Below are 21885 nucleotides of genomic sequence, written 5' to 3' on the forward strand. Positions count from 1 at the left end.
GAAGGAGGAGAAAAATCCATATTTTTAAATGTCATAAAAGCGAGTCGTGCAGTCGCCCAACAGCCGACTTTCAGATGTTAATAATTAGGCTGCGGGCCAGGCCCACGGCTCAGCGGCTAACGCACTGTGCGTGCTGCCCTCGGGAGGCCCCAATCTGACGCTCCCCGGAAGCTCTCCGATCTTTCAGGGGAGCAGGAACACGGTGGAGGTGACACTGGGCGCCTTTGGAGGAGCGATTGGCGTGATGTATCACCACTCACCAGCCCTCACCGGAGACCTGTTTAGAGCGAGATTACGGTCTCCGCAGAACCTCTCATTTCTCCTGGTCACGGGGTGACGGAGCACTTTACAACTTGCGCTCCAGTTAGGCGGGGAGGGATTTAAATGCAAGGCTGGAAGGGCCCCTCCATAAACCTCAGCCAGATCAGCCCCGATTCACATGAAGTTTCTGCTTCCTCTGCCTTCGAGCCGGCCAGATCAACGTTTATGGAAAAATGTAAACTTGAAACGTGGAATGGAATACGAGTCTCCCATATTTCATCTGATCACAAATTTAACAGACAACTGGGGAAGCCTCTGAAATTCTGGCAGGAAAATGGTTCTTTCTCAGAATTGAGGTATCTTTACTGCCCATCTCTACGGAGCCCCTACTACCACTAATGGGAGAACAACCCCTATAAGGTCAACACAAATGTTCCTGTAATAGTGTTCATTAACAGCGCTGCTCAGTGACTGTTTAAAATCGCTCCTGCTACGATCTCTCCCATGGATGAAATCATTTGTTTCATTTTTAACCATTGCTGGTAATTCTAGGATTTCCAAATCTTCCCCTATGCTCCTTATCTTGAAGGCATGATCTAACATTATTATTTTTATTATTTGCAACTTAAAATTTCTGGGGATGGTCTCTCAGTGGTTTTTGAAAGTTAATCCACCACAATGATTAATGAGATAATATTCCTTTCTTGAGATTGCTATCAGTATTACCATCAAAGGGCCCATCAACTTCCCAAATTCAGAACTGCATCTCTGTTTCCCTCTTCCCCTTTGCTTCCCACATACAATTTACTACGAAGCCCAGCTGTTTATTTTTTCCCTCCACAATATCTCTAATTTCTATTTGTTCATTCACTAAATATGTATTAAGTGACAGGAACAATGCTACAAATGGGGGTCCTGTGCTCGAGCTAGGCCTGAGATCTACTTATTTTCATAGTCATTATCCTGGACCAAGTCTGTGCTGGATTAAAGATGGCCACACATCCCTTGACAGTTCTCCCATTGAGAGGTTTTATATATCTAATGAGGTCGTAAGCCTTTTAAGGTATAGACTTTATATTCTATACATGGACTAAATAGGTGACACACCACAACTAACATTTAACCCACCAGAAATATTCACGTCAATTAGAACTTGACAGAATCCCATCAGTGTTGATGTAATCTTCAAGGTCTTCCAAAAAGTCTGAAAAGACTTCGATCTCTAGAATCAGAAACTCTGTACAGCATTGTCTTAATTTTGATAAAATTCCCTTGAAAGAACTCATTATAACTCTTTCTTATGATGCTTAATAAAGTTTGCGGGTTCTTTTTTTAAAACAGAAAAGAAGTAAATCAAATATTTCCAAGGATTTTCTAATGGATTCCAAGAGATTAGATCCGTATACCTTTTTTTTTTTTTTTTTTTCTTTTTTGGCAGGCTCAGCGGCCATGGCTCACGGGCCCAGCTGCTCCGTGGCATGTGGGATCTTCCCAGACGGGGGCACAAACCCGTGTCCCCTGCATCGGTAAGCAGACTCTCAACCACTGCGCCACCAGGGAAGCCCTCTCTCTGTTTTTAATGTCCTGTTTTTTGTTCCTTTTTGGATTGAGGAGAGGAAGGAAGCAGGGTGGAAGAGACAATAATTGAAGTGAAACTTTTTGAACACAGCTTGTCAAATTATTTTGACTTTGGAAATAGAGATATATTTTCGATAATTAAAAACAATTTAAAAAGGAAACAAATTGGTGGCAAATATACCCGAGAGACTGGAAACAAGAATGCTGCTTAAGAGGTTATTGCAAGAATTCAGCTCATATATAAGGGCGGCGGGAGGTGGAGAAGAGGTGCAGACACTGGTGGTGGCAAAGTCATCACCTTTGAATGCTGCTTTCCCATGTCTACTGGAGGTGTCTGTCTGATTGAAGACAATTCACGCAGTTTTAGAGTTTACCCCCAGGGGTACAACAGAGAGCAATGGGAGAGCCACCATAGTTGAAGGAAGGAAGTAGTTTGGGAAGTGAAACTTGCATTTTATGAAATATTGATTAATCCTTACTTGCTCAGCCCACACTAGCCAGGAGGGTGGACAGATGCGGGTGTGGGTAAAATGGCTGTGGTGACAAAAATACCTTTGGCGCTGAGCCCCCTGAACTTCATAGGGTTCCTAAAACCTCAATGTCCTTTCGCCTCTCCTAGAATGATTCAGAGTCACTCAATTAGGTAGCAATGAAAGTTACCCCCTCACCTTAGCTGCTCAACTTTTCCCACTGCCATCACAGGGGCTGTCACTGGTTATGTTGGGGCTTTGCTTTGTCTATCCACAGCACTCATCACAAGCTGATCCTGCCACCAGCACTGACTCTGCTTGTCCCCTAGTCACTTCCCACATTGATGCCACTGCTCCCAAGCCTATTCAGTCAACCCCATTGAGGTGGCCTCATTCTGAGTTCTCCAGCCTCTCTCAGTGCAAAAGTTTCCTGAGGCTGGGGAAGGGAACACCTGAGAAGCAGCCACCAGAACTGGGCTCACAGCAACCAATTGATTTGACTGTCTGGAGAGACAAAGGGCCTGCTGTACTCTGAGGGACTGGGGGAGCCACTGCCTACTTTTTTTTTTTTGTTAATTTTTTGGCCACGCTGCGCGTTATGCAAGATCCTAGTTCCCCGACCAGGGATCAAACCTGCGCCCCCCCGCATTGGAAGCATGGACTCTTAACCACTGGACTGCCAGGGAAGTCTGCCACTGTCTTCTTTACACTGAGGAATTTTAATCTTAGGGCCCAAATGTTAGTTAATTCCAACTGTGATCATTTCAATGAAGGCCACTTTGAAGAACTGTCAAAAGCAAGTGTATTTGCCTTAAACTGGGTGGTGGGTAATATTTTTGTTCATTGCATCATGATCCTTTATACCTTACATATAGTTTATAATTATTCCTTTCTATCTATTCAATATTCAATCAATGTTTAAAAGACTGTTCTATTCACACCTCAGGAGAATTTTGAGATTTTCTTTACCAGGGTTCAGATCCCAGCTCCAATACTTACCAGCTGTGTGACTTTGAGCAAGTTACTTAACCTCTCTAAGGCTTGATTTCCTTCTCCGTGAAATGGGAACATCCCAGTACCTCACAGATGGTTGCAAGGATTAAAGGAGAAAATACATGTAAAGTGCTTAGCCAAGCAGTACTGGGTGCATAGTAAATGCTTATTAATATTCACTAGAACTTAAAATATAATGATGATGGGAAATGATAGCACAGGAACATGCTTATAATAAAATGTGGAGTAGAAGAAGAAGTCCAAATGACTCTAATTACCTTAAAATTATATGTATATATATACGTACATATATATATACGTATACACACACACATACACATGTATATATAACATAAAAATAATATCTGGATATTATGCATAGAAATAATGCTGGAATAGGGACTTCCCTGGTGGCCCAGTGGGTAAGATTCTGCTCTCCCAGGGCAGGGGGCCGGGGTTCGATCCCTGGTCAGGGAACTAGATCCCGCATGCATGCCGCAACTAAGAGTTCGCATGCCTCAACTAGGAGGTCCGCATGCTGCAACTAAGACCTGGCGCAACCAAAATAAATAAATATTTTTTAAAAAAGAAGAAATACTGGAATAAAATAAGACAAAATGTTATCAGTGATATCTTTTAGGAAGCATGATTACAGGTGATTTTCTTTTCTTTTTTATACTTCTCTGTATTTTCCAATTCTCTACCACTGAATACAGTTACTTTAATAATCTGAAAAAGAACAATAAATGTTATCTTAAAAGGATAAAAGAAGGTGAGAATGACTGGGGCATCCTAGATTTGGGGAAGCAGAAGTGAGATGACACTGGAGAGCTAAGCAGAAGGCAGGCCATGTAGAGCCTTGTAAGCTACCTCGGGGCTTTGAGACTTGTTATCTTTGAATGGCAATGGAAGGCCAGTCAAAGGTTTTAACCATGGGTTAGGGCTCACACTAGATTCAGGGTTTCCAACAAAAGATGGTGAAGTAAAGGTATATTTGTTACACTCTTTTGTTCCAAGCCCACAGATTTGAATGAAGGAAATCAAAGGAAAATTCCATCCATACTGAAACTAAGAAATGCCTACTATGCCCCAAAGAGCGAAGGATATTTGCTAAGCGAAGTGAACCCTGGGCCAAGTTATGGGCCAATGTCGGGCGGGGAGTAGGGGGCGCAGAGAGCTAACAAATAACTCTCCAGATCTCAAGCAGGGTGTAAATATCTCTGCACATAAGTGAGAGGGTTTTGAGGCATCTACAGGCAATGGGTTCTTTGAGAATGGGCTGGGGAGGGGGGTGTGTGTGAGTGGGCCATGGTGGAATAGAGACCATCGCTGTATAGACTTATTTCCACCCTGAAAAACTATAGGGAAAGCAATGGTGAAGAAATGGATATGCCATTGGATATGCCATTTTTGTTTTCCCCAGCCCAGATAAATGTTCTCTAGAAAGTAAGGCAACTGGTAGTCAGAGTCGGAGAGCAAAGGGAAGTCAAACCACGCCAAACCAAACCAGACAAAAGCATAGGCTCCATAAAAGAAAAAATTCCAATGAGCTGAAAAGTTAAACTAACCCATCTCCCCAGTAAACAATACCTTCCCCTTACCCCGCGGAAGAGATACAGATTTGGATACAGTTTTCTAAGCCATCATACCTGATTTAAAGCTTCAGGCTACCGCAGCATACTTCCTTTCATATTCATCACAGTGTTCCTTTTGTTTGTGTGTTTGCGGCAAAATTTACCTACAATAAAAGGCGAAAATCTTAAGTTTACAATTCAATGAGTTCCGGCAAATGTATACACCTCTGTAATTACCATCCTAATCAAGAATAAAATAGAACATTTCCATCACCCAATAAAGCTCTTTTGTGCCCCCTTGCAGTCAAGCTCTAACTTCCCCTTCTCCCCTCCCTCTAACACAATCACTGTTCTGATTTCTGTCACCATTGATTAGTTTTGCCTCTTCTTGAACTTCATATCAACGTAATCAGAGTACGTACTCCACTGTATTGGGCTCCTTTTGCTCAACATAATGTCTTTAAGATTCATCCACGTTGTTCCATGTATAAGCAATTCATTCACTTTTATTGCTGACTAGTATTCCACTGTGCGACTATAGCACATTTATTTATCCAGTCATCTGTTAACAGACATTTGTATGATTTCCAGTTTTTGGTTATTATGAATAAAAGGGCTGTAAACATTCTTGTACAAATCTTTTTGTGGACATAAGTTTTTATTTCTTTGAATGAACTGGAGTAGAATTAATGGTCATAGTAAAGGTGTGTGTTTCACATTACAAGAAATGGACAGTTTTCCAGAGTGGTTGTACTATTTTATACCCCAGCTGCAATGCTGGATTTCAGTTACTCCACATCTTCAGCAAAATTTAGTGTTATCAGACTTGTAAATTTGAGCCATTTTAGTGGGTGTGAAGAAGTATCACATTTTAGTGGGTGTGAAGAAGTATCACATTGTGGTTTTAATCTGCATTTCTCTGATGACTGGTAATGTCGAATACCTTTTCATATGCTTATTGGCCTTCACATATTTTCTTTTGCAAAGTGTCTTTTCAAAAGTATTTTATGCATTTTAAAATTGGGCTGCTTCTTATTTTATTACTGAAGGCATTCTTTACGAATTCTGGATACAAACCCCTTGTGAGACATATGCATTATGAATATTTTCAACTAGACCATAGATAGCTTGCCTTTTCATTTTCTTAACTGACTTTGGATGAGCAGAAGTTTTTACTTTTGATGCAGCCCAATTTACAATTTTAATGATTAGTTTCTTTTGTGTCCTGATTAGGAACTCTTTGCCTTCTTAAATTCAAAAAGATAGTTTCCTACATTTAATTCTAGAAGTTTATCATTTTCGCTTGTTTGCTTAGGTCTGTGGTTCATCTAGAAGTAATTTTTGTGTATGAGGTAAGTTTTTCTCTTAATGTGTGGATGATTAGTTGTTCTAGTAAAACTTTTTGAAAAGACTTTCCTTTTTCCCATTGTCTTGGCCTCTATATCATAAATAAATTGACTGTGTGTCTATATCTATTTATTATATTTTGTTTCACTAATCTATTTGTCTTTATGCCTTGATTTGATAGCTTTATAATAATCCTTGAAATTGAATAGGTGTTGAGTCCTACAACTTTTTTTTTTAATCCCAAGACCATATTGGCCATTCTAGGTCCTGTTCTGCTCTGATCCCTCCTCTTTAGTACACTGTCAGAAAATTCCATATGCTCCAGCTGCCCCAAACTCTGACCTCCTCAGCTCAGTAAGACTGGCATCCTCTGCTTGGTCTGCCCCATGATCCAAAAAGTACCCTAAGTCAGAAAGGTGATGTGAATTTGAGGCTTCCCTCCTGTGTTTCCATCCTCTCAAGGATCATACTCCTGTACTGCCTGTTGTTCAAAGCCTGCAAACACTTGTCTCCTATATTTTTCCAGTTTTTTAGTGTTTTATGATGGGAGGGTAAGTCCATTTCCAGTTACTCTGTCATGGATGGAAGCTGAAAGCTTCCTCACGCTATTATGAAGTAGTGGCCTCTTTCTGAACTGCCACCATATAAGCAAAAGGGAGGAAGGACCTTGCATGGCCTATATAGATATTAGTATCATCTCTACTCCCCCACCTGCAAAACTAGAAAAAGAGGAGAAAATAAACATATAACACAAGTTAGAGGAAGAATTTACATCAGAAGAAACATCAGAAGAAACCAAAAAAATGTCAGATACTCTAGAGCAGCACTTTCCAATAGAACTTTCTGCAATGATGGAAATGTACTTCTGAGTACATTTCTGAGCTGTTCGGTATGGTAACCACCAGCCACATGTGGCTGTGGAGAACGTGAAATGTGACAGTGCAACTGAGGGACTGAATTATTATTATTATTATTTATTTTTTAATTTTTTTTGCTGTACGCGGGCCTCTCACTGTTGTGGCCTCTCCCGTTGTGGAGCACAGGCTCCAGACGCGCAGGCTCAGCGGCCATGGCTCACCGGCCCAGCCGCTCCGCGGCATGTGGGATCCTCCCGGACCGGGGCACGAACCCGCATCCCCTGCAACGGCAGGCGGACTCTCAACCACTGCGCCACCAGGGAAGCCCGGGACTGAATTTTTAATGATACTTAATTTAAATTTCATTTAATTTTAATTAATCTTATATTAATTAATTTTGGCTAGTGGTTACCAAATGGTTAGTATCACTCTATATTCTCACACGAACTTTTAAGGGGATAAAAAGGGAGACTTTCAGAAAATCAAGTCAGTGAGAGACTTGTTTTAACAGTTATCAGAATATACTGAAAAGTCACTTTTAGCCAATCAATATGATATTGACATAAGAAGAAACATAGTAATCAGTATAAAAGGATAGAGAATCAAGAATTATAGCCCGTGTATATGAGAAATTAACAGATGACCAAGTCATAGTTCAAACCACTTTTTTGGAAAAGTATGAATTTATTCAAATAAGTGGTATATTACAATTGGATATCCATATGGAAAAAATTTAAATGGACTCCATCTTCCATGATATAAAAAATAAATTTCAGAAGAGTTAAAGATGTAAATATAAAATTAAGCAACTAGAATCTTCAGAGAAAATTAGGCGACTACATGTACAATATAGGGTCAGAGGAAACATTTTTAACCAAGATTAAAAACACAGAAGCTATAAAGAAAAAGACAGATGTATTTGGCTTTACATATAAAAAAAGTATCTAATTTGCAAGGACAGTTGTTGCTGGTAGGGGCTGATTGCATCACTCTATATGGGACAGAAAGCTAGTGGAGGGGGGCGGGCTACAGAATCAGGCTCTCCACTGAGGGACTACTAGATTCCATGACTACTTCTCTCTTTTGGAATGGGAATGTCTATCCAATGCCCATCTCATTATTGCATTTTGGGAAGCAGATAACTTATTTTCTAGTTTCCCAGGTCCACAGATGTAGAAGAAGTTAGACCCAAGGTGGATCATATCCAAATCCTCACCTATACCTGATTTAGATGATTTACAGGACGAGATTTTGAACTTTTTGAGATTTTGAACTTTGTGAGTTGATGATATTTATATGAGATTTTGGATTCAGAGTCAATGCTGAAATGAGTCAAGACTTTGGGGGATGTATTTTGCACACGAGATTGATGTGGTTGTTTTTGGGGTGGGATGCAGGCAGAGGGCAGACTGTACTGGGTTGAATAGTGCCCCTAAAAAATTCATCTCCACTTCAGAATGTGACTTTATTGAGAAATATGGTCTTTGCAGATGTAATTTGTTAGGTTAATATGCAATCATAACGGATTATAGCGGGCCCTAAATCCAATGACCGGTGTCTTTATAAGAAGGCCATGTGAAGACACACAGGGAAGAAGGCCAGGTGATGATGGAGGCAGAGACTGAAGTCATGTGTCTACACGCTGAGGAAAGCCAAGGATGGCCAGCCGCCACCAGAAGCCAGGAGAGAGGCAGGAGACAGGTTCTCCCTCAGAGCCTCCAAAAACAAACAGCCTTGGGCTTCCCTGGTGGCACAGTGGTTAAGAATCTGCCTGCCAATGCAGGGGACATGGGTTAGAGCCCTGGTCCGGGAAGATCCCACATGTCGTGGAGCAACTAAGCCTGTGCGCCACAACTACCGAGCCTGAGCTCTAGAGCCCGCGTGCCACAACTGCTGAAGCCCACATGCCACAACTACTGAAACCCACGTGCCACAACTACTGAAGCCCGCGTCCCTAGAGCCCGTGCTCCGCAACAAGAGAAGCCACCGCAATGAGAAGCCCGCGCACCGCAACGAAGAGCAGCCCCCGCTCACCGCAACTAGAGAAAGTCCACGCACAGCAACCAAAACCCAACACAGCCAAAAATAAATAAATAAATTTATAAAAAACAAAAAACATACTTGTTAACACCTTGGTTTCAGATGGTTAGAATTGTGAGACAATAAATTTCTGTTGCTTGAAAGCATCAAGATTGTGGTGCTTCGTTACAGCAGCCCTAGGAAACGAATACAGTGCCCTAGCTGAGCCTCTCCTTCAGTGCTAGTTAACCCAAGTGGGCTTTCTTCTATTAAATAACAGTTGCTGGGGCTTCGTCACATGTCCTTTGCCTGTGACTTCTCATTTATCTCTCTCCTTTTTCAATTTTGTAGAGGTATAATTGAAATGCCCTATTTCATTTCTCTTTTGCATGCACTGAGAATTTGGGGGAAGCTCTGGGCAGTGTCAAGAGATGATCCACCTCCCCCGCTCAGTCTCCTAATGATTACAGTGGCTTAGTGAGCACAGCAGTGTTTCTAAAACCCTTTAATTCAATAAGTATTTAAACAGTAAAAACAGCCTCAAACAAAACTTTTGCATGACAAAGGATACCATAAACAAAATGAATAAACAAAGAGCTGGAAAGATATCGCATAAGACAATCAAAGGCATACTTTCTGCAATATACAAAGAGCTCTTATAAATTGACAAGAAAATGAAAAACAACTCAATAGAAAACGGAGGAAAGGGTATAAACAGACTAGTAACAGAAGTGCAAATTTAAATGGCAAAATCATATGAAAAGATGCTCAAATTCATAAGCAGTTAGAGAAATGAAAAATGAAGAAGCAATAGTCACTTTATATACAACAAAGTGGCAAAGATTAATAAAGAACAGCACCACCACTTCTTAGCGGTAATGTAGGGAAGAATGACATAAATTGTTGATTAAACTGAAGCACTGCAGCCTTATTTAAAAAGTAACCTGGAAATTCCTATTAAAATTAACAATACAAATATCTTTTGACCCAGGAGAGTTTTTTTTTCTGTACTGTTCAAAATAAATGACCAAAAAAAAAAAGAAACAAGAAACAAATTGAATACCCATCAGGAGAAAAACAGTTAAATAATTATAGTAGATTTACAAGATGGAATAAAATATGCAGCATTTAAAAACTGAATCAGAGAGGGACTTCCCTAGAGGTCCAGTGGTTAGGACTCCTCACTTCCACTGCAGGGACACAGGTTTGATCCCTGGTCGGGGAACAAAGATCCAGCAAGCCATGTGTGTGGTGTGCCCCCCCGCCCGCAAAAAAAACTGAATCAGAGATAAATAAGATGACTTAGAGATATTTCCATGAGGTGTCACTGAGAAAAGGAAGATGCAGACAAATTACGTAGTATGAAACTACGTTTTTAAACACTCACCAGATGAAGGCATATATGTTTGTTTATCATATCTGTTTGTAAGATAGATTGCATTATGGTTGCAATTTTGTGCTCCTCTCTTTTCTCATGCCTTTGCCATGTAACTTCACAGTTTCTTCCATCAAGAGATGAAATAGATTTCCCTGCCCATTGATTATGATGTGAGCCAATGAGATGTTAGCTGATGTGACACGAGCAGACTCTTGAAAAAGTGCTTGGGTGATTGGACTTGCCTGCCTATATTTCTCCTATCTCCATGGGAAGGATATTCCTGGGCTAGCTCACTGATCCCAGGAGGAGGATGAGGGATCCTTGAATCAGAGCAACTCTAGCAAAGATAAAAGGTATTCCAGACAAACCCAATCTACAGCAGAGCCCCTAGCTGATCCTGAGATGTATGAGCAAACCCAACCAAGAGTGACCAAACCCCAATCTCATTATTTATGAACTACAATATTATGTAACTGCCATATTAAATTACTGAGTTTTGGGTAGTTCATTATGCAGAATAACTAACCAATACTGTGTGTGTGTGCATGTGTATGCGTTTATCTGTGTATATACATTCTGTCTGCATAGGATTAAATGTCTGTGGATAAAATAAAAGTATCCGTGGGACTTCCCTCGGAGTGCAGTGGTTAAGAATCCACCTGCCAATGCAGGGGACACGGGTTCGAGCCCTGGTCCGGGAAGATCCCACACGCTGCGGAGCAACTAAGCATGTGCACCACAACTACTGAGCCTGCGCTCTAGAGCCTGTGAGCCACAACTACTGAAGCCCAAGCACCTAGAGAAGCGCTCCACAACAAGAGAAGCCCCTGCTCACCGCAACTAGAGAAAGCCTGCGTGCAGCAAAGAAGACCCAGCACAGCCAAAAATAAATTAAAAAAAAATAAAAATAAAATAAAAGTATTCACAATAGGTTAACCAGGATTATGTATTATTAGTATCATGTAGTTTGATGTGGGAAGAGAGGGAGAAGAATCAAGCAAAAATTAAAATATAAAGAAATAAATACATAAATAAAAGGATTGCTCTAAAACAAAAATACATGTATATTATCCCATGTATCTACACACACACACACACGCAGTGGATTAGATAGTGCCCCTCACCAAAGACATGCCCACTCCGTATCTCAGAATATGGCCTTATTTGGAATAAAGGTCTTTGCAGATGTAATTAAGGTAAGGATCTGTAGATGATATCATCCTGGATTATGGTGGACCCTAAATCCAAAGACTGGTGTCCACATAAGAGACAACAAAAGACAATATACAGAAACAGAGAGGAAGGCCATGTGAAGACAGAAGCAGAGATCAGAGTAATGCATACACAAGCCAAGGACTGCCGGCAGCTGGTAGACACCACGAGAGAAGCCTGGAACAGATTCTCCCTCAGAGCCTACAGAAGGAAGCGAACTTGCTGACACCTTGATCTTGGACTTCTGGCCTCTAGGACAGTGAAAGAATAAATTTCTGTTTTAAAAAACCAAGTTTGTGGTACTTTGTTGTGGCAGCCAGAGGAAACTAATACATACTCTATCTATGGTGTTCATCAGTCAAGATGGTGTTCAGCTGCACATACCATAAAACTGACCACACCCACTTTCTTATAGATTCATGCTTTATTATGGGTATATATGGTTATCTTCCTTATGGTGACAAATGCATGCTGCATCTGAGGTACCAAGCTGCTTTTCCAATGGTAGGAAGGGAGGAAGGGCAAACAGAAAAAGGTGAAAGGCAGATGCCAGTGTGGTCTGTCCTCTTTTAAAAAGTTTTTCCTGAGAGCCGCTGAGAAATTTCATCTTTCAAGTCACTGGCCAGACCTGACCTCTCCTAGCTGCAAGAGGGCATAAAATGCAATCATATCCTAGAGATATTTTGAAGATTTAGCCAGTGTGATTTATTGATGGGTTCAATGTGAAGTTAGGAGAGATGTAAAGAAGTAAAAAATACACAACTGGAAAAATGAAACTGCTCTCAATTAAGAAGAAATGTACAATTATAAATAAGTTACATGTTTAACTACAATGAAGTATCACCTCACACCGGTCAGAATGGCCATCATCAAAAAATCTACAGACAATAAATGCTGGAGAGGGTGTGGAGAAAAGGGAACCCTCCTACACTATTGGTGAGAATGTAAATTGATATAGCCACTATGGAGAACAGCATGGAGATTCCTTAAGAAACTAAAAATAGAACTACTGTATGATCTAAGCAATCCCACTCCTAGTCATATACCCAGAGAAAACCATAATTCGAAAAGATACATGCACCACAATGTTAATTGCAGCACTATTTACAATAGCCAGGACATGGAAGCAACCTAAATGTCCATCAACAGAGGAATGGATAAAGAAGATGTGGTACATATATACAATGGAATATTACTCAGCCATTAAAAAAGACAAAATAATGGCATTTGCAGCAACACGGATGGACCTAGACATTGTCATACTGAGTGAAGTAAGCCAGACAAAGACAAATATCGTATGATATCACTTATATGTGGAATCTAAAAAGAGGGTACAAATGAACTTATTTACAAAACAGAAGTAGAGTCACAGATGTAGAAAACAAACTTATGGTTACCGGGGGGTAAGGGGGGAGGGATAAATTGGGAGACTGGGATTGACATATACACACTACTATATATAAAATAGATAACTAATAAGGACCTACTGTATAGCACAGTGAACTCTACTCAACACTGTAATGGCCTATACGGAAAAAGAATCTTAAAAAAGAGGGGGTATATGTATATGTATAACTGAATCACTTTTCTGTACACCTGAAACTCACACAACATTGTAAATCAACTCTACTCCAATAAAAAGTTAAAAAAAAGTAAGTTATATGTTTTTGAAGAGGAAAAGGAAAGGGGCTCAAGGAAGAGATAGTAAGGGATGATAAGATGCTGAGTAAGAGATATAAAATGTACTGACAGGACTCAGGAAATATGGATAATAACAAAACAATTATAGAAATAACAACTACATTTATAATGTAAACTATGGACTTTGGGTGATAATGATGGGTCAATGTAGGTTCATTGATTGTAACAAAGGCATCACTCTGGTGGGGGATGCTGAGCATGGAGGAGGCTGTGGGTGTGTGTCTATTTCGGGGACTTCCCTGGTGGTCCAGTGGCTAAGACTCCGTGCTCCCCATGCAGGGAGCCTGGGTCTGATCCCTGATCAGGGAACTAGATCCCACATGTATGCTGCAACTAAGAATTCACACGCCGCAACTGAAGATCCCACGCACTGCAACAAAGATCCTGCATGCCGCAACTAAGACCCGGCACAGCCAAATAAATAAATAAATTTAAAAATAAATAAATAAATAAAAATTAAAAAGTCTATTTTTAAAAAACCAAGCATACAGAAAAATATAGATGTTAATAAACAACCCAGGTACCCCCAACCCAATTTTATCAGATGTTGACCTATTCACCATGATTTTTAAAAATGCTTCTTTAAATGAAGTATTTCAGATTGCTGGAAAGAAACCACCACATTTGAAAGGCAAAAAGTAGAATAGGTATTACTGCTATCAGAAGAAAGTAATATGGAGACAGGCTTGAAAAAATTGTCCAATATGAAATGGAAAAGGGGAAATAAATGAAACTAAATAGGAAAAAAGTAACAGCTATGAAAGGGAGACAAAAGAATACTGATAAGCCCCAGAAGAAAAGGGTAGAAAACCTAGAGGAGAAAAAATATTCAATGATAAAATTAAAGGAAACTCGCTTGAAATTAAGGAAGCCACGAATCTGTGGATTGAATGTATACTAAATTCAAGGGAAAAAATGATTTAGAATAGTAAATAGTGAGACATATACAAGTAATGTTACTGAACCTCAATGAATACATAGAATCTTATGGGCATCCATAAAAAAAGCTAGAATAAATCAGGGAGACTTCAGACTTCTCCACAGCAACACTCAGCCATGGAAGATAGTAGGGTATATTCAGAGTTCTGGGGCAGAGAGTGTGATCCAATAATGTTATAGTCAGGCTAACTGTTGTCCAGATTAAAGAAAAAAAGAAATATATTTTAAAACCTACAAAAACTCACAGAATATTGCACGCACAAACTCTTCTTGGGAAAAAAAAAATCACCTGATGACAAAATCAAGCCAACCAAGAGATGAATTGAAATTAAAACACCAAGGAATGAGGAAGCTGGTAAAATCCAATTACCATAAAAACAGTTTGATATACAGAGATTTAAATTAAAACAATGGGCAAAGCATCAGGCAAATGGAACGAAAGTGAAAAATTAGTCAGCAAAATTAATATCCTGTAAGGTTAAATTTTTAAAAACACATTAAAATGGCAAAGAGAATCAATTTTTAATGATAAAAGGTATAATTCAAATAACGAACTAACATTTGTGCAACAAGTAATATATATTCAACATGCATACATTAAAAGCCTGAAGGAACTACAATGAGAAAGCGATAACATGTCCAAAATTGGAGACTTTGACTTACTCTGCAGTAACACAGACCAAGTATACCAACTCCCCACCTCCCACCATCATCAAAATCTAAGTAAGGTTTTATTGAGGATTTAAATAACATAATTAAGATAACTGATTGAATAGATATATATTAAACTTTATACCCTGAAAACAGGTAATATTTCTTTTTCATGTATCCATAGAACTATAAGAAAGACTTTGTCTTTAGTTCTAAGATTTCATCAACAATAAGATACACCAATGATTCAATAATAGCAGTAGAGGGCTTCTCTGGTGGCACAGTGGTTAAGAATGTGCCTGCCAACTCAAGGGACATGGGTTCAAGCCCTGGTCCTGGAAGATCCCACATGCTGCAGAGCAACTAAGCCCATGCACCACAACTACTGAGCCTGCGTGCCACAACGAGCCACAACTACTGAGCCTGCGTGCCACAACTACTGAAGCCCGCGCGCCTAGAGCCCGCGCTCCGCAACAAGAGAAGCCGCCGCAATGAGAAGCCCCGCACAACGCGACAAAGCGTAGTCCCCGCTCGCCACAACTACAGAAAGCCCACGTGCAGCAACGAAAACCCAACGCAGCCAAAAAAAAAAAAAAATAGCTGTAGGGAAAAAACCTTAACAGTTGTCAATTTTCTTTTAGTAGACATGTTGAGGTATGTTACAATTTTAGAGTGATTTAAACAAAACACATTCATCAAATTTAAGATGTCATCAGATTGTAAAATCTAACATTATTTTATGTTCCACTAAGAAAGTAAAAACGCTGTCAATTATGTAACTGCAAGATACCATTAATTGTTGATAAGATGTCCCATTTCATAAACATTAAAATGTGTCTTAGAATCAATAAAAAGGGCAGTAAAATTAAAGTTTATATTAGAATTGAAGGAATAAGGCATAATCAAAGAAAACTTTAATAAATTCCCAGAGTAGAAATCATGCAGATTATAGCTGTTGACCCCAAATAATGAAACTTAACTTAATAACAAGCATAGAAACTAAAATAACTTATATTATATAGAAATTTTAAAAATCTCAAGTAACTTTTGGGCCAAAGAAGATATCAAAGCCACAAATAGAGTCGATCTAAAGAAGAATAATTAAAAGAACTAAAGCAGTAATCAAAGAAAAATCCATACCCTTAAGCAGTTTCATTACTAAATAGGATAGATGAAAACAAATGAATTAAATAGTCAACTTAATAAGTTTTAAAAAACTGGCAAAACAACAAAGGAAAGCAGAAAGAAGAAACTCATAAGATAAAAAATACAGTAAAACCAAATGTAAAATAGATAGCTAGTGGGAAGCAGCCGCATAGCACAGGGAGATCAGCTCGGTGCTTTGTGACCACCTAGAGGGGTGGGATAGGGAGGGTGGGCGGGAGATGCAAGAGGGAGGGGATATGGGGATATATGTATACGTATAGCTGATTCACTTTGTTATACAGCAGAAACTAACACAACATTGTAAAGCAATTATACTCCAATAAAGATGTTTAAAAAAAAAAAGATGTGGCACATATATACAATGGACTATTACTTAGCCATAAAAAGAAACGAAATTGAGTTACTTGTAGTGAGGTGGATGGACCTAAAGACTGTCATACAGAGTGAAGTAAGTCAGAAAGAGAAAAACAAATATCGTATGCTAACACATGTATATGGAATCTAAAAAAAAAAATGGTTCTTAAGAACCTAGGGGCAGGACAGGAATAAAGATGCAAGTGTAGAGAATGGACTTGAGGACACGGGGAGGGGGAAGGGTAAGCTGGGACAAAGTGAGAGAGTGGCATGGACATATATATACTACCAAATGTAAAATAGATGGCTAGTGGGAAGCAGCCACAGAGCACAGGGAGATCAGCTCGGTGCTTTGTGACCACCTAGAGAGGTGGGATAGGAAGGATGGGAGGGAGACGCAAGAGGGAGGGGATATGGGGATATCAGTATACATATAGCTGATTCACTTTGCTATAAAGCAGAAACTAACACACCATTGTAAAGCAATTATACTCCAATGAAGATGTTAAAAAATATATATATAGTAAATTAGAAAAAATGACAGAATTCATAAATCAATTCAAAAGCAGTTGTTTCTTCAGAAAGGGGACAAAAAGCTAAATGGCCTAAATGAGAAAAAAGGATGACTATGAGAATGAATACAAAAATCTACAAATGAGATTAGGTTTATTATCATAGAAACAGAGGATCTTGATAGAACTAGAAGAAAATACTTTACACAACTCTGTTGATAAAATGGATACTTTTCCAGGCAGATAAAAAGTATTAAAAATGACTTAAGAAAAGATTTAAAAACCCCAAATGGACTCATAACCAAAGTTATTGTGTCAGTAAGGCCCATCCGAGAAAACAGAGACTGCCCTAGGTATTTTAACAGAGAGGTTTTAACATTGGAATTTAATTACACAGGTGGTGGAGGGCTGAAAGAACAAAAAGGCAAAATTGAGGAAGTGCAGAGATAATAGCTGTAAGAAGCAGCTGCCACTCATAAGGTTGGGGGAACAAGAAAGGAGAGGTTGGCATTACTCAAACCTAAGAGGTCAGACAAGAGGCTCCAAGAAGTTGCTGCTCAGACCTTTGTAGAGGGGTCCTGCCAGCTGCTGCTAGCGTCCCAGTGCTCAGAGGAGCAGCTCCACAGGGCTGGGATATGGAGCAGCTGAGAGAGATTTGTCTTAGGTAGGGTGATTAGAGAAGACCCTTGAGTCTAGATCGGAAAGACAAGAATGAGCCAGCCAAACACAAAGCCAGGGAGCTGAAGGTGAGAGATCGGAGATATGTTTAGGATTTTGTGACTAATTGGATGTGAAGGATGAAGAGTAGAAAGATGTCCAGGGTAACTTCCGAGTTTCTGGCATATATAACTAAGTGGCTGGATAATGGTACCATTTCATGAGAAACGTGATACTTAAGGGAAGCAGGCTTGGCAGCGGTGAAAGTATGGTTTTGGACATGTTGAGTTTGAGATGCCTGGGAGGCATGACTGTGGAGAAATGGGGTGAATATATGGGTCAGAGGCTAAGAAGAGGGGTCTCGGCTAGAGACATATCTTTTTTCAATTTATTTATTTTATTTATTTATTTCTGGCTGAGTTGGCTCTTCGTTGCTGCATGCGAGCTTTCTCTAGTTGTGGCGAGCGGGGGCTACCCTTCATTGTGGTGCGCGGGCCTCTCACTGCGGTGGCCTCTCTCTTTGAGAAGCACGGGCTCTAGAACGCAGGCTCAGTAGCTGCGGCGCACAGGCTCAGTTGCTCTGCGGCATGAGGGATCCTCCCCGACCAGGGCTCGAACCTGTGTCCCCTGCACTGGCAGGCGGATTCTTAACCACTGTGCCACCAGGGAAGCCCCGAGACACATATTTTTGAGTCAACCACATATGGATGACATTTGACACCATGGCGATGCCCAGGGCAAAAGAACAAGGGGAGAAGAGAACAGGGTCTAAGAGGGAGTCCTTATGAACTCCAACATTTAAAGACTGGGTAGAGAAGGATAAACTAGCAATGGAGACTAAGCAAGACAGAAAGGAGGAAAACATACAAGCTGAGGAAAGAGCACAGTCCAATGAGGATGTGGTCGGCAGTGTCAAGTGCTGACAACATCAAGTATCAGGAGAACTGAAAACTTGCTTTGCACCATATAGACAGTGACTAGTAGCACCAGCAAAAGCAATTTCTGTGGAGTGATGGCTCTGGAAGCCAGAGTGGAGTGGGTTGAGGAGTGAAAAGGAGGTGACAGAGATGCTTAGGCAACTCTGGGGAAGGTAGCCCGTGAAGGGAACAAGAAAGATGGTGTGGCTGTTGGTGCTGGAGTTTTTATAATCAAAACCTTTTTGATCCATTGCACTCTTATAAAAACTAGAATTTGGGGCAGCACTTAAAAAACACTGTGATTCAACGCTGATATCTGACCACCAATGCAGTGTCTCTGCTTGATGTATAATATGTATCTTGAAATTAACATGTTTAAAATTGGATTCTTTTTTTTTTTTTTTTTTTTTTGCGGTACGTGGGCCTCTCACTGTTGTGGCCTCTCCCGTTGCGGAGCACAGGCTCCGGACGCGCAGGCTCAGCGGCCATGGCTAACGGGCCCAGCCACTCCGCGGCATGTGGCATGTGGGATCTTCCCGGACCGGGGCACGAACCCGTGTCCCCTGCATCGGCAGGCGGACCCTCAACCACTGCGCCACCAGGGAAGCCCCTAAAATTGGATTCTTGATCCTCTCATTCAAACATGCTCTGCCAGGACTCTTTCCCATTTCAGTGTTAGCTCTTTTTGGTTGCTTGGATCAAAAACTTGTCTTCCTTGATTATCTTTTTTTCTGACACCTAAATGCAATCCATCAGCAGATTTTACGGGCTCAACTTTTTAAATATACCCAGAACACAACCACATCTCACCACTGCCATCTTTGTCTAAGCCACTTTCATCTCTCTCCTGGATGATTTCAGTGGTCTTCTAACTGCCCATCTAGCTTCCACCCTTGCTCCTCTGGGGACTATTCTCAACCCAGAGAATAATACAGGGTTCTTTTCATATGTAAATCAAAGCATGTCATGCTTTTGCTCAAAACACTCCAACGACACCTCTTCCTCCACTAAGAGCTAGAGTCTTTAAAACAGCTTACAAATCCCTCTGTGATCTGATCCCATTGCCTTTCGGATCTCATCACCTAACACTCTCCCCTTTACTCTACCTGCTACTGCTACACTGGCCTCTTTGTCATTCCGTGAATATTTCAAGCACGCCTCTGCCTCAAGGCCTTTGCACTGGCTGTTTCCCCGTTGGCCCTGCTTTCCCCCCAGCTATCTGCATGGCTAACTTCCTCTCCTCCTTTCATTTATGATTTCTCTTTAAATTATTTGTTCTTCAAATACTACCTTTCTTGGCTAAATAAGTTTGAGAGATTTAAACCATGAATGTTGTAAATGTTCACGTTATGTATGATGAGGAATTTGTGAACTGTTTTAAGAATGTGTGCTGAGGGCTTCCGTGGTGGCACAGTGGTTAAGAATCCGCCTGCCAATGCAGGGGACACGGGTTCGAGCCCTGGCCCGGGAAGATCCCACATGCCGCAGAGCAACTAAGCCCACGCGCCACAACTACTGAAGCCCACGTCCCTAGAGCCCGTGCTCTGCAACAAGAGAAGCCACAACAATGAGAAGTCCGCATACTGCAAAGAAGAGTAGCCCCCGCTTGCCACAACTAGAGAGAGCACATGCACAGCAACAAAGACCCAACGCAGCCAAAAATAAAAACAAATAAATAAATAACTTTCTTTTAAAAAAAAAGCAAAAAAAAGAATGTGTGCTGAGAGAAAGCATAGTGACAGAACTGACAAGAAAGGAAGGAAGGAAGGAAGGAAGGAAGAAAGGAAGGAAAGAAAAGAAAGAAAAGAAAGAAAAGAAAAGAAAGAAGGAAAGAAAAAGAAAGAAAGAGGGGAGGGAGGGAAGGAGGGAGGGGGGGAGAAAAGAAAGAAAAAGACATCATATATCCCAAAAACTTGCAAGCGGAAGAGGTCCAAGGCCCCAAACAATGCTTCACATTACAAAAGATAGATGAGCTACAAGAAAATACAGGCATTTCTTGTCATTCACAATTCTCATATACAGCCTCATGATACAGACTAATACAATATACAGTGAAAATATATCATAGCCAGGTGACATATTAACAGCCTACCACATGCTTGATATTCTATAAGGTGCATACTTCATCTTTAATGCTTCCATTAACTCTGCAAGGTGAGGAAAGTGAGGCTTACAGAGGGTATGTGTCTCCTCTGAGCCCACAGGCTAGGAAGTGGCAGAGGAGTGACTTACACCTGGGGGTTGTGGGGTGGGAGATGGAGATGGGTCTGACTCCAGAAGCTTTGCTCTTTCCATTACACTATGTGATCTGACACCTCCACCCTCTCAAGTAGATAGAATGTTTGTTAGAGAAAACTTATTTCTACCTAATTTTGGTATTAAAACACAAATTTACTTGGATGTTTCTATGGCCTTAATAAGAATGCAGTCATAATTTTGGAATTAATCACTTACTTTGCAATGTGTGGTGGGTTTAATTTTTTCTGTGGTTGACTTATTGATATTATACCATCATATACAGTATCTTGTAGGTGAACTTGGCCTCCTTGCACACCTCATTGTTTGGAATGGATCATAGAAGGATTCCAAAATAGTTCGAGACTTGGGAGTACATCATACTCCTATTAAGCATTCCTCCCATTTCAATTTCTGGCCCTGTGGTGGGGAGAGAAAGAGGAGGGGGGTAGGAGCAGGGAGGGAGGGGAGGGGAGAGGAGACTGTTTCTGTCTGGAAGATAGGTTAAGAATTGTGTTCTAGAAGGAAGGCAAATTAATACCTTATGCTTGAATAAATAAAAAATAGAATTTTGAGTAAACATGACATTAGATAGTAATAACCCAAGCACTCTATTTTCCAGCTTTGGAGGAATTACACAAATGGTACAAAGAAATGCAAAGTACTTGAACCAACTGGTTGAATGCACAGAGGTCTGGTCCCTAGAATAGGTCAAGAGTGACATTTATAAAAGCAGCTGAAATGGTCATTCTTAGCGGCATCAGTTTGCTTCAATCTGGAACTAACGAAGCTGAACATGGTGTCTGAAACTAAATGAAAAATCAGGAGGGCATGAACAAACCCTAGACCCACATTAGAATTTCTTAATTTAATACTTCATAGATTCCTAAGAATCTTCAATTTGTAATATTCTGGATTCTGAATCCAAAGCCCCAGTGATTTAGATAATATGCTAGTGAAGGAGACTAAATGAGAGAGAGAAGTTTTCATACACAGCAACGTTGTTCATTTTTTCTCTTATAGACTTTTTGTTAAGTAAATAAAGATTGTTCTTTCTAAAACC

General features: G+C 40.4%; 1 long non-coding RNA gene across 4 annotated transcripts in view; it reads right to left on the minus strand.

Annotated features, from left to right (window-relative positions):
- The window catches only part of LOC117197248 (uncharacterized), a 51353-nt gene that overhangs the window by 22283 nt on the left and 7185 nt on the right, over positions 1-21885 (minus strand). For 3 of the 4 annotated variants that reach the window (XR_004477776.2, XR_007474824.1, XR_004477777.2), the window contains exon 4: positions 4952-5040. This is a non-coding gene — a long non-coding RNA (uncharacterized LOC117197248). Of the gene's footprint in view, positions 1859-4951; positions 5041-21885 lie in introns of all 4 variants that reach the window. The other variant, XR_004477778.2, reaches the window with a different exon arrangement.

The sequence above is a fragment of the Orcinus orca genome, chromosome X, assembly GCF_937001465.1.
Source record: "Orcinus orca chromosome X, mOrcOrc1.1, whole genome shotgun sequence".
Lineage (NCBI taxonomy): Eukaryota > Metazoa > Chordata > Mammalia > Artiodactyla > Delphinidae > Orcinus > Orcinus orca.